Here is a 13,026-nt window from a genome sequence, read left to right as displayed (position 1 = left end):
CAGAAATCGGCAGAGTGGATAAAACACACATACACAGGTATGCATATACATACACACAACCTGTACTGGCAGAAGGATAGACACATAGATCAATGGAACAGATTTCAGAACACAAAAATACACATAATATGCTCAATTGGTTTTTGACAAAGGTGCAAAGGCAACTTAACAGAGGAAGTATAGCTTTTTTAACAAATAGTGCTGGAGCAACTGAATATCATAGGCAAAATATTGAACCTCACCTGTGTTTCACACCTTATACAAAAACTAACTTAAAATAAATTATGGAGTTGAATCTTAAATGTAAAGCATGAAACTATAAAACTTTGGGGAAAAAAAACAGAGCAAAATCATTGCAATCCATGTAGGGCCAGACAAAGAGTTCTTAGACTTGGAACAAAAACCATGATTTTTTTAGAGATAAAATTGATAAACTTAATCTCATCAAAATTTAAAACTTTTGCCCTATGAAAGATTCTGTTAAAAGAATAAAAAGACAAACTTCAGGCTAATAGAATATATTTGCAAATTACATATCTGACAAAGGACTGATTTCTAGAATACGTAAAGAACTCTTAACATTCAACGGTAAAAAACAAAACAAAAATTTAGCAAATAGGCAGAGGAAATGAACAGATATATCACTCAAGATGATATACAGGTGGCAAAGAAACACATGGAAGGATACTTAGGGCTGGGTGGTAAGCTTAGTTGGCTAGAGTGTACTGCTGATAACACCAAGGTCTGGGGTTCGATCCCTGTACCAGTCAGCCACCAAAAAAATGAATAGATAAATAAATAAATAAATATAAATAAAAGATACTTAATACCATTAGCTAATAGATAAATGAAAATTAAAACCTCAGTGAGATATCTCTACTCGACCAAAAAAATGTTTAAAAGTAAAAAAAGTAACAAATATTAGCAAGGATGTGAAAAAAGTAGATTATTTATATATTGCTAGTGGGATGGTAAAAATCAAACAGTCATTCTGGAAAACAGTTTGACAGTTTATTACAAAATAACTGTGTAATTGCCATATGACTTAGCAGTAATATTAAAAAATTATGTTCATACAAAAAATTACTTGTGTTCATGAAAGTTTAATTTATAATAGCCAAAAACTGGAATCAATCCAAATGTCCTTCAACCAGGTGAATTGCTATGCAAACTATGGTATATACATACCATGGAATATTATGCAATGATAAATACAATACATGCAACAACTTGTACAAATCTCTAGGAATTATGCTAAGTGAAAAAAAGCCAATCCCCAAAATTACATATTGTGGGGTTTGATTTATACAGAATTTTTGAAATGACATAATTTTAAAAATGAAAGACATATTAGTGGCTGACAGGAGTTGGTGGAGAGGAGGCAGGAAAGAGGTGGGTATGGTTATATGAAGGTCTTTGTGGCTGTGGGAATAAATTTCTTAACAATGGTGGAGAATATGCAAATATACACATTGATAAAATAGTATAGAACAAAATACACTCACATATGTACTCACAAATGACTACAAGTAAAATTGGGAAAACCAAATATGATTGGTACACTGAATCAATGTCAGTATCTTTCTTATAATTTATAATGTAATTTTAGAAAATGTCACCATTTAACACTTAAACGCACATATAATATCAGGACTTTTGAAAATCTATATACTCTCCCACAAAAATAAGGGCTTATGCATCCACTGGTTTCTTCCATAGAGTCTGCTCTTTTAAAGCTCTGACTTTTTTCTTAGTTAATTGTACAGTACCGTCCTTATAATTTCATTATTTCATTGAGGGGCATACACCAATGGTAACTTTAAAATAAAGCTGAGCTAAGACTTTATTATACTGAATTTTAATGTGTCATGGGAGTTTGGGTTAGGGTTTATTTATGGTCACAAAAATTCTGTAAAACAGATTGCAAATTTTCATGCCATCTAATTTCTTTTATGTATTTTATTAGTGAAGATTTTTTTGGAGTCAGCAGAGGTGACCATGAACTAATAAGCCTCTGAATTTAAGAGAGTACAGGGGACTGCGGTGCTGAGGACATCCGTTTACATACCTATTAATATTACATAAAACATCTGTGCGAGTAACTCTATTTACTCATTTTTAGATATAATTGCATTATGGAAAGTATCCCATTACATAAACACATGATGATGATGGTGGTAAAATCACAGGTGTTTATCAAGCAACTGTCATGTAATAGGTATTTTAAGTGTTTTTAAAGTCACTAACTTATTTAATCTTCAGAACAACCCTGTGAGGTGAGTAATCTTACCCATATTTTACAAAAGAGGAAAACTTAATGAAGGCTGCGTAGCTAATAAGCCAGGATTTGAACACAGGCAGACAAGGCTTAGAGCTCACGCACGTAGACAATTGCCTTTCTTCAATTGCCCCAAATATATTTTTTTTTTTTCCTCTCCCTGGGTTTGTGAATAAGCAATTCTATCATTCACTTCACTGTTATCTGAATACATATACATACTTTGAGTAAAAGAACTTATAGATAAGTGTCCAGGAGCAAATGGTGAGAAGTTCAAAGAGCTCATATACCTATCGAATGTTCCCGTAGATAGATTCAAGCACAGCCTGTTGACTCACAGACTTCAAATACGATCACTCTCATGAGCGACATAATCTGCACTAGTCAGAAGTATTTCTGTGGCAATGATTAGAAACTCATCTTTTTAATAAAGGGAATTGATTGGAAAGATACTGATGCTTCATAGAAACTAAAAGGAAATGAGATTAGGCACGACTCAGGGACTTCAAGGGACTAAAATAGGGGAATTTAATACAGTAGGATTTTTCTTTCCATCTTTTATTCCTTTCCCTCTCTTTCTCTTCATTCCACCATGTGTCATGGAGAGAGCACCCAGCAGATCTGAGAATTAGAATTCATGGCCAACAAAAAGAAAAAAAAAAAAAAATTAAAAATGGAAGCCTTCCTTGATACTGCCAACAAAAAAAAATCCAGTGAGATGCTTTCAAATGCCCCATCTTTTTCCATCCAAACAATTACTTACTAATTTCTTATAATTTGAAGTCATTTAATTCTATCTACTTCATAAATTAAATTATATATATATATATATATATATGCAATTAGCATACTGAAATGCTGAACAAATATTAGATCTTCAGGTCCCTTCCCCCTTTCTCAGAAGTCCAGGGCAGCTGTTGACAAAGGGCAAGGAATCACTAGATGAAAAAGAGTAGAGAGGTGGAACTGTGTACCTTTTTTCCTGCTCTTCCAGGGCTTTAACTAAGTATCTTCAACCAAGGGTGCAACTAGAAGTAGACCAAGAAGCCACTCTTCTCTGGAGAATTTCTTCAAGCCCTTTGTCTGAGTTCCATAGCATTTTATACATACAAGTAGAGTTGCATCATACTAGTTATATTTATTGATTCACATGTCTTTCTCCCCTGATAGAAAGAGATCTTCTGAAAGGTAGAAAGCATGGATTATTTATCTTTGCACCCTCAGTATCTATGGCTGGCATATGAGAGGGGCTCCATAAAACAAATGAATGGATGACTTCAGGTATAATGAATTTAGCACTTAGGCTCAGTTTTTATTGAACTGAATATAGACTGAAATAATATTGAGACCTTACTGTGTGTCAGGCACGGTCCTAAGTGCTTTGTATCTATCATCTCATTGGATCTTTACAATAATACTATTAGTCTTGGGATATTTTTATTCCTGTCTTCCATTTGCCTTTTGTTTTGTAGATACAGAAATTGAAGGTTAAAGTGTAAAGTGATATTTTCCCAAATCCAACCAATTAGAGTCAGGATTCCGGTATTTTTTCAGTATGTTATTTTTTTGGATGCCATCCACTTCATAGATAGATAAATAGATATGTATGTGTATATACATATATATGGAGCAATGTATGCAGCCAGGGACTTTGGTGTTAAACACCATCTGTAGTTTATAGATCTGAGAGCATCTGTCAGGAGTAGGTGATTTTTTTCTGGCTGGCAGAGAGCTGCTAAATATCCGAGGGCTGCAAGGTGGTGATTGTTTTATTGCTCTCACCTGTTATCATTTTAATGAAATATATGTCTGTATTAAAGCAGTATTTTCCTTATCCTCTTGTCCTCTTTCTAAGAAGCATGTCTAAACATGCTGTGTAGCCTGTCTTGCAGCACTTAGCTTAGGGTCCTTGCAGTCCAACAGTCAGTTACCTCCACTGTGGAGGAGGAAATGCTGACCTCAAAGCAGAACCTGCTGGTCACTGTGAAATAAAACCTGAAGGAGTCTCTCCGGCCCAGAAGCTGGGTGGTTGTTATTCCCCCAGAGACCTTCTATCTCCTGGTAGCAGACTTTCACAAATTAATCACAGAAGAGAGAGACAGATAACACTGGACCTCACATGTTTACATGTGTAATGTGAAATACTCCTCTCTAACGATGGAGATGTCTGAGCCACTCATCTAGGACATGACTTCCCAGGTAGGAATTACCTGATTAGGCAGATTATTCATCCAAAGATTACTTGGTAAGCATTGATTCAGAATGGATAAAAGGTAATATTTCCCTAAGGCCAGTGAGCGTCAACTCCTCTTGGACTGTCACAGAAAATATCACTATAGAGAATGTTCGTGGATTTTATTTTGTTGTTTTGTTTTTCCCCAGTGTAGTCTCCCCTGTGCAGAACTAGATTTATTGACAAAGTTTCTTCTTTACACTCTGTTTTTAAAGATCATTCCTCTTCTGTTCACCCATTCCTTTTCAAATTGGGCAATAGGATGATTATGAGGACTTAGCATTAGCTTCCAAAGGACCCATTGACTTTCTGACCACAGTTCACTATAAGATATAATTTTATAGCATGACCCATTTTCATCTATGTGTGTATGTGTATCTTCATATAAATATAAGTTTTATGTGTCTGTGTAAATTGATTCTATGATCCATGATAGTTCACAATCCTCAGTTTGAAAACAACTCTCTAGAGGACAAATCTTGAATTACTTCCCACTAAGTGTTAATTTTATCAGATTCTCTCTCAGACTTTTAAGGATGCCCTCTTGTGGCACACAAAGAGAGAATTTATCAACCCAGTGCTGTCAAATTCCAAAACACCCCCGAGTGATAAAGGCAGTAGAAACAGCAGTCAACTTTAAGGCATCCCTGACCTTTATCCTCTAGGTGCCAGTAACACTCCCTCACTATCACCATCAAGTTGTGTAAAAAAAAGTCTCCAGAGATTACCAAATGTCTCCTAAGCAGCAAAATTGCCAAACACATGCCTTTTGCAACATTACAAGTCCACAGACTCCTGGAGTCTCTCTATTCTATTTCTTTTACCTCACCAGCAGTTTATTCCTTTCCTGAGCTCATCACTTGCTTGTAATACTTTGCCATATGCAATCAACACCATCCCCATGTTCTTGACTTCAATATATTGGAGCTACAAGTTCATCAGGCATTTAATCTAACTCCTAAGCTTTATAAAATGTGAGGCTCATTCTCCCTATACCTCTGGGTTATAATTAATCTTTATGCAATAGTCTAAACACTTATGCAGTAAAATTATTAAACTGGAAAATCAGCCTTCCTGCTAAAAACCCTATAGATACCTTGTTTGAGATTTAAAGGAAATCAAACCCACATTCAGGTTCCAGGTCTCCTGAATATTAATTGTGAACCTGGTTATTTAGACTTTCTGGTTTTCAGATGTTTTTAGGCGACACTGGTTATAATAATTTTTACTGTTCAGTGCTATGAGGAGTTTGAGTGCATTAATCCATGCCAAGTTTCAACAGAGCCTAACCAAAGTAAGTACACAGAAAGTGTCAGTTGTTTCATTTTGCACATTGTCTGTCTAATGGCATTCACACTCCAAGTCTTAGCTTCCAAGGCTATCTGCAATGTGGCCTACTCCACCCTATACTTCCATATATACCACTATATTTCACCTTGGCTTTTCCATGCAGTCTTCTCCTTCCCACAGTATTCTTGTAGCCCCTACCTCATGTGTGTTTTATATATTAGTCTTCTTGTGTAGCAAAGCATTCCAAAACTGGGGCTTAAAACAATAGTCATTAATTATTATGATTCAAGAGTGTGGAGAGTGTCTTGAAGTTCACAGGTCTATGGGCTGGCTCACACGTCTACGGTCAGTTGGGACAATCTATGTTCTTTGTGCCGTGGAATGAATTGTGTCCCTCAAAGAACATGTATTGAAGCTTAATCCCCACTGTAACTACTGAGGGTGGGAAATTCTATTACAACAATTGAAAGGTGGGGCCTTGAAGAGGTGATGAGATTGTGAGGACCATACCCAGGTAAATGGATTAATCCAATTGATGGTATAATGGTGGTCACAGGTGTGGTTCTGAAGGCCATAAAAGGAAATGGGTTGAGGAGTTACTCTCTCTCTTTGCTCTGCCATTCTTGACATGAGGCACCCTGCATTGCTATAAACTCACCTCACTGGATGTGTTCCTTGGACTCTGGAATCCTCAGCCTCTGAAAGCAATAAATATTGTTTCTTTATAAACTACCCAGTTTCAGGTATTTCTGTTATACGAGACAAAAACAGACTAATACAATGTGTCTCACATGGTCCCCCAGCAACTAGTGAGCCCACCTAGACATGTTCTCAGGATGATGACAGAGGATCAAGAGCATAAGCAGAAACATACCTGGTCTCTTGTAGCCCGAGCTCTGAATGAAAAATGGGTGGCTGGAGCCTGAGTCAAGGGGTGGAGGTATATATTCCACAGCTTTAGTGAAGCCAGCTGTACACTTACAATGCCACTAAGACACTTTTAATGCTTCTCTCAGCTCAACTAACCTTAAGATAGGCTTCTTCTACCTGACTCTAGGCCTCTGACTTCTCTTTTCTTAGAGCAATTACTTTAGAAACTTGTTATTGTAAACCCTTTCTCTGCCCATTTGAGATGTAAATCTTTTTGAAGGCCTGTTGCCAATTTTACAGCCCAGGAATGTCTTTCTCGAGGACTTGGGAACCATCTTCTTAAAATGTAACTAAGGAAGATAGCGTCCAGTTTCTGTGGAAGGGTAGGAGCCTAACTTTGGGGGAAAGGTAGATGGAGGATGCCTTGCAGCTAGTTTTAAAACTACCTACTATTGTGATAATACAAGAAAATTAACATTTTTCCATAGGCAAGGCAAATAGAATGGCCTGTGAGCCCTCCTTTCCTCTTAGGTTTTTAAAACTCTCTAACCTTTTCTTTCAAAGGGAGTTGAACTCAGATTAAGTTCTGGCCTCTGACTGGAACAGGCTGTCTCTCTTGTTTAATCTTGTCTGGTGCAATTTTTTCCTTGACAATTATAAAGAGTATAAATTCTGGGAGGGCTGAAGAACAGGGACCAGTAATGCAATCTACCACAAGAGGCTTCAGTTGGTTATGAGAATTCTTCCCAAAGTTAGTGAGAAAGAATTAACTTAAAGAAAACCTTCTTCTGGAGGTCATTTTCTTCTTTCTAGTTTAAGGAAAAAAGAGAATTTTGCCTCAAGAAATGTTAAAGAACTTAATGCTACCTTAGGAGTAAATAAATTCCTTTCAGGTGTTCAAAGATAAGAGCACTGTGGAAAACACAGAATCTTTAGCTTATTTATATGCAAATTAGAGAGACTTCTAAATTTCTTTAGTGGCAGGACAGCTGAAATTGTTCCACTTCTAAAGTGACATAGTTTGGACATCTGCAACAAGGCTTGTTGTGGTTTTTAATAACATAACAGCCAAGTGATGATGACCAAAGTTAAATTAACTCTGAATATGAATCAAATGTAGCATGAGTTGTTGATTGGGTTCTGTAAGATAGGCTACTTTTGAATTCTTTATTTTAAAATGCAACAGATTATACTGAATGAAAGATTCTCTGTGTAACAAATTTAGAAGCAAACAGCATAAAGCAACTTAACCCCAAATCTCTAGATCTAAATCCCCAAACTAGGATGTAAGGGAATAAAATCTTTGTAAGTGTTTCTTAGTATAAGAGGACATTTGAGATAGATGTTTTGAAAGACCAAATTATGGAAGTTCTAGGATGCATTCATAGTCAGTGGGAACAAAAGGACAGGATATAAAAAGTGGAACTGTAATAGAAATCCAAACCATTTAATTGTAGCAACTCTAGAAAAAAATGTCAAAATGAAGTGTCAAAATTCCATCTTATAATTTTAGAGTTATTTTATATAATTTTGGGAAAAAAAGACTAATGCTGATTTTGAATTTTTAAGTACACATAGATATAAGGACTATAGTTATCAAACATCACAAAACACTGTTTCAATAACAGCATCGCAAACTAATTTCTGACGGTTGCTGTATTAGTCAGGGTTCTCCAGAGAGACAGAATCAATATATGTTATAAATATATGAGAGGGGATTTATTAGCAGAATTAGCTCGCTCGATTATGAAGAAAAGTATCACAACAGGCTGTCTGCAAACTGGATGCTGGTAGCATGACTCAGTCCAAGTCCGAAGGCCTCAAAACCAGGGAAGCCGATGGTGTCCTTGGTCTAAGTTCTGGAACCCAAAAGCTGAAGGGTCTCGTGCTGTGATATCCATGGACAGGAGAGAAGAGTGTATCCTAGCTCCAGCAGTAGAGAGAAAACTTCACCTTTTTTCTCTGTCTTTTGTTCTTTCTGGGTCCCCAGTGGATTGGATGATTCCTGTCCACATTGAGGATGGGTCTTTCCCACCCAGTCCACTCAGACTCTCATACTAATCTCTGCTGGAAACACCCTCATGGACACACCTAAAAAGATAGCTTTACCAGGTTTCTCAGCATTCCTTCATCTAATCAAGTTGACACCTAGCCTTAACCTCCATAAGTTCACCCCTTGTCAACTTGGTGTCCATACTATCTCCTTAAATCACACTTAATCGTCAAATGATATAATAACAGTTTTGCCTAACATGATACAACTATCCTGAGTAAAACCAAAAATGCATTAATCCCTTTCCCAGAAGAGGAGGTAAAGTGTTTAGGTGATATTTACCCTTCTCCCAATATCCGATGAATTAAATGCAAATACTATGAGGTAAGGTTAATAATATTTTTATGTTTTTAAACTTTAAAAAAAAGATAGCACAGGAGAAAACTTTGTGCTCAAAGGAATCTAGTCTCAGTCTCATTAAAATTACACCAATTATTATCTCTAATCATGTTAATTAATTAACACTAATTGTGCTTGGAAGACTTTCCAAGTTGAAGTTGACATTCCTAACTCAAATATTACAAGGTATGTTATGCAGGTGCTGATAGGCGTGGGGGTTTGTATGCTCTTTACTGAAGCTGAATGACACTTGCTTTTCTCTCCCAGTCCTAGACATGCTCTTTCAAAAAGTAAAAGCTCATGTATTTAAATATGAGTATGTTTTTCTTAAATGAACTCAGAAAACTCTACATGACAATTTTTGTGCTGAGTACTACTACAGTGTTTCAAGATTGAAATGTTCTCTTTATTTGAATATGAGTTTCTTATTGAAGACTTATGAATATTGATTTTTTAAATTCACTTCCTTCACTCTTAACCATGTATTGCCTTCAGCAAATATTAGCCACCTTTCTATGCCTCAGTCATTTGCTTGTGAAACCGAGATACTACATGTCCTGCTAATTTCATGAAACTTTTGTAAAATCAGATTAATTATTGAATTTGACTTAAAATGATCTAGTACAGCGTTAGGCAATCTATTTCAGTAGAGGGTCAGACAGTAATTATTTTCAGCTTTGTGGGCCACACTATTTCTGGCTGTCTGTCACAACTACTCAATTTATTGGCTTAAAGCAAAAGCAGTCATAAACATTTTATAAACAAGGGAACATGACTGGATTTTGTCTTGATCTAATCTATTCATTGTCATTCTGAGCTCCTTAGTCTTAGTCCCAGTCTCCTTGCATAGCTTCCTGCAGAGCCACTGAGATAGTAAAACACCGATTTTTCTTCATTGGAGGCAACTAACAATTTTTATATATGTTTTCATAGTTCATGTTGTTTTTCCCCTAATGTATGCAATCATGCTTTTTTTTATTTCATAAATGAGAGCATATTGTTTTACTTAACATTGTATTTTGAAGACATTTTCATTGGTATATCTGGAGCTACTCATTCTTGTATCTCCTGCATAGAGTCTCATTAGGCATATTTTTTTATAATTTACTTGACAGCTCTGTTACTGAAAAATATTTAGGTGGCTTCTAATTTTTTTGCTACTACAGTAACATCATACTGACTGTCCTTGTTTATATGAATTTACACAGGCATAAGATAGGAGTTCACATGTTCATAGGAGTGGCCAATGGGTTTGTGCACTGTGCCTATTAAGGCTTTACAAGTTTCATCAAATATGATTGGGATTCTTGTCTCTTTTCATATCACTTTGAATGTAAAGTAGGGCAATTCTATTTATTAAACATATTAAAAAAAAACTTGTCTGTCAAATTGTTGGAATATGATTTATCTGTATTTGAATTTTGACTACTGTTCCAGTTTCTTTAATGGAGCACACCAAGTGTTATTGTTCTCACACATGATTTAAAGAAAACTTTACTTTTGTCTATGTCCTACATGGGTTTCTATTTATGTTATTAACTTCAATAAAGGTCTCTTCTGTTGAAAACAAATATTTGTAATTTATTTTATTCTTTTTATTTTACTTCTCAATAAACGTTGTACTTGATTTTCATGCCCCTTTACATGTTCCTCTCCACCCTCTCCCGTCCCGCCCCACATCATATCTGTTCACTTGACTTAAATAGTTCAAGGAATTTTTGTGGTTATTCTATCTTCTTCCCCCTACCACCCTTGATATGTTTGTTTGTTTATTTATTTATTTATTTTTAGCTCCCACAAATAAGTGAGAACATGTGGTATTTCTCTTTGTGTGTGTGACTTGTTTCACTTAATATAATTTTCTCTAAGTCCATCCATGTTGTTGTGAATGGTAGTATTTCATTCTTTTTTATAGCAGAGTAGTATTCCATTGTGTAGATATACCACAATTTCCTTATCCAGTCATCAGATGATGGACATTTGGGCTGGTTCCAACTCTTGGCTATTGTAAATAGGGCTGCAATAAACTTTGGAGTACAGGTATGCCTTTGGCATGATGATTTCCATTCCTCTGGGTATATTCCCAGCAGTGGAATATCTCGGTCATATGGTAGATCTACCTGTAATTGTTTGAGGAACCTCCATACCATTTTCCATAGAGGCTGCACCATTTTGCAGCCCCACCAACAGTGCATGAGAGTTCCTTTTTCTCCACAACCTCGCCAGCATTTATCATTCTCAGTCTTTTGGATGTTAGCCAACCTAACTGGAGTGAGATAGTATCTCAAAGTAATTTATTGACCAATCAAATTCATTCTTTAAAAAATGGAGAAACTGATGCCCAGATTATAGAAATCATATATGTGTGTATATCTCTGCATGTAATTTTCACAGTTGTGTTCTTAGGTCTGTTATTAAGAATTATATACAGCTACTTCCCCAGATGATTGACAGCAGCAATGATTGTGGCTGCCTTCACATATACCCATACTTACCTCCCCATGTAAAGATGGTCTTGTCCTCAACACTGGCAGAATAATATCCCATTAGGTTAAACAAAACCATTACTATAGAGCTCATAAAATATTTTATGCAAATACAGAAACATGAAGGGTTTTCCCTTTTGCCAACTCTCACAAATTAAAAATAAAAATCCCTAGTGTAAAAATTCTCAGAGTTTGCACCTTCATTTTCATTATAAATAATGTAATGCCAGAAGAATGCAAAGTATTTCTCCTCTGATAATTTTTTCCTCCACTTTTGAGATAAAGAAGTGAGGCATGGGGTTTATACAGGTGACGTTTAATGTAAGAATATACACTCCTTTGACCTTTAGCCTGAAGTTCTTTATTTACTACAGTTTCATTGTCATTACTGAGCTTTTCCTCAAAGATAAGCATTAGCTACATTTATATTCAACATCAGCTGGAAAAATTCTGCCTCCTTTGAAAGTCCCATAATGAATATTATCTCTGTACTGGTCCATAGGGAGGATGGATCAGATATGATTAGGCTCTAGATATAAATATCTGTGCTTTTCAAGATTCATTCCAGAGTATGACACCCTACTTGTGGAACCATAGTACATACAAATTCGTATTTATTTCTATGTATTCATACATACAAATTCCTATTTGTGAAACCATAGTACATACAAATTCCCTTGTTTTAAAGCTGATATTACTTTCCTGGAGTATGTGAATCTATTCAGACACAAAACACAACCTCTGTCATTCCTTTAGGATTCCAGACCTGATCTATATAGAGACAGTGAGTTGATAAGGTAATGAGGCCTGCAAACGTTAAAGATGTGTTTCCAGCTGAAGAATTTAAAATTTAAAGAAAAAAAATATTATCAGTTAAATTTATCTAGTTTAAAATCAGAATTTAAAACATTTGACAGCCATATATAGCCTCAATTTAAGGGACAGATATTTAGTACTCAAATAGTTAATTGTCCCCAGTATAACAGAGTCGTAAGTAGAAGTATGTCAGTATACAAAAACAAGAAAGCCCTACAGAAAATATACTCTCTTCCTTTAGCCTCTGTACTTCCCATACTGAAAATAGTTTTTAATGTTAATATAATGCTATATTTCTATTTTCTCTATTTCTAGCAGGAGAAATCCTTCTGCAAAGTTCACAACTGAGAGAAACCACTGAGAGCATTAAGGGATTACACCTCATGAACTTTGACTCAGTGTAATTAGTAAGACTAAATTGAGTGAGAAAATCTTAGACTATTTAAACATGATAAGCCCTGAAACAAAATCGTGCCAGTCTGCTGTTAGTTTATGAAGACTTTATTATTACTGATGTTTTTATTGACTTTTTCAGAATTGTCCTTTTCTTGTTTAAAGAATAGACATTTGTAAATTTCAAGTTGAATAAGTAGAAAGCAGACATTAATACTGGTCTAGAGTTCTGTAAATAATTGAGCTAAAATTATATCATAGAATTATA

The sequence above is a fragment of the Cynocephalus volans genome, chromosome 4 (assembly GCF_027409185.1).
Source record: "Cynocephalus volans isolate mCynVol1 chromosome 4, mCynVol1.pri, whole genome shotgun sequence".
In the NCBI taxonomy this organism is placed as follows: Eukaryota; Metazoa; Chordata; class Mammalia; order Dermoptera; family Cynocephalidae; genus Cynocephalus; species Cynocephalus volans.
Note: the sequence above shows the minus strand (reverse complement) of the source record.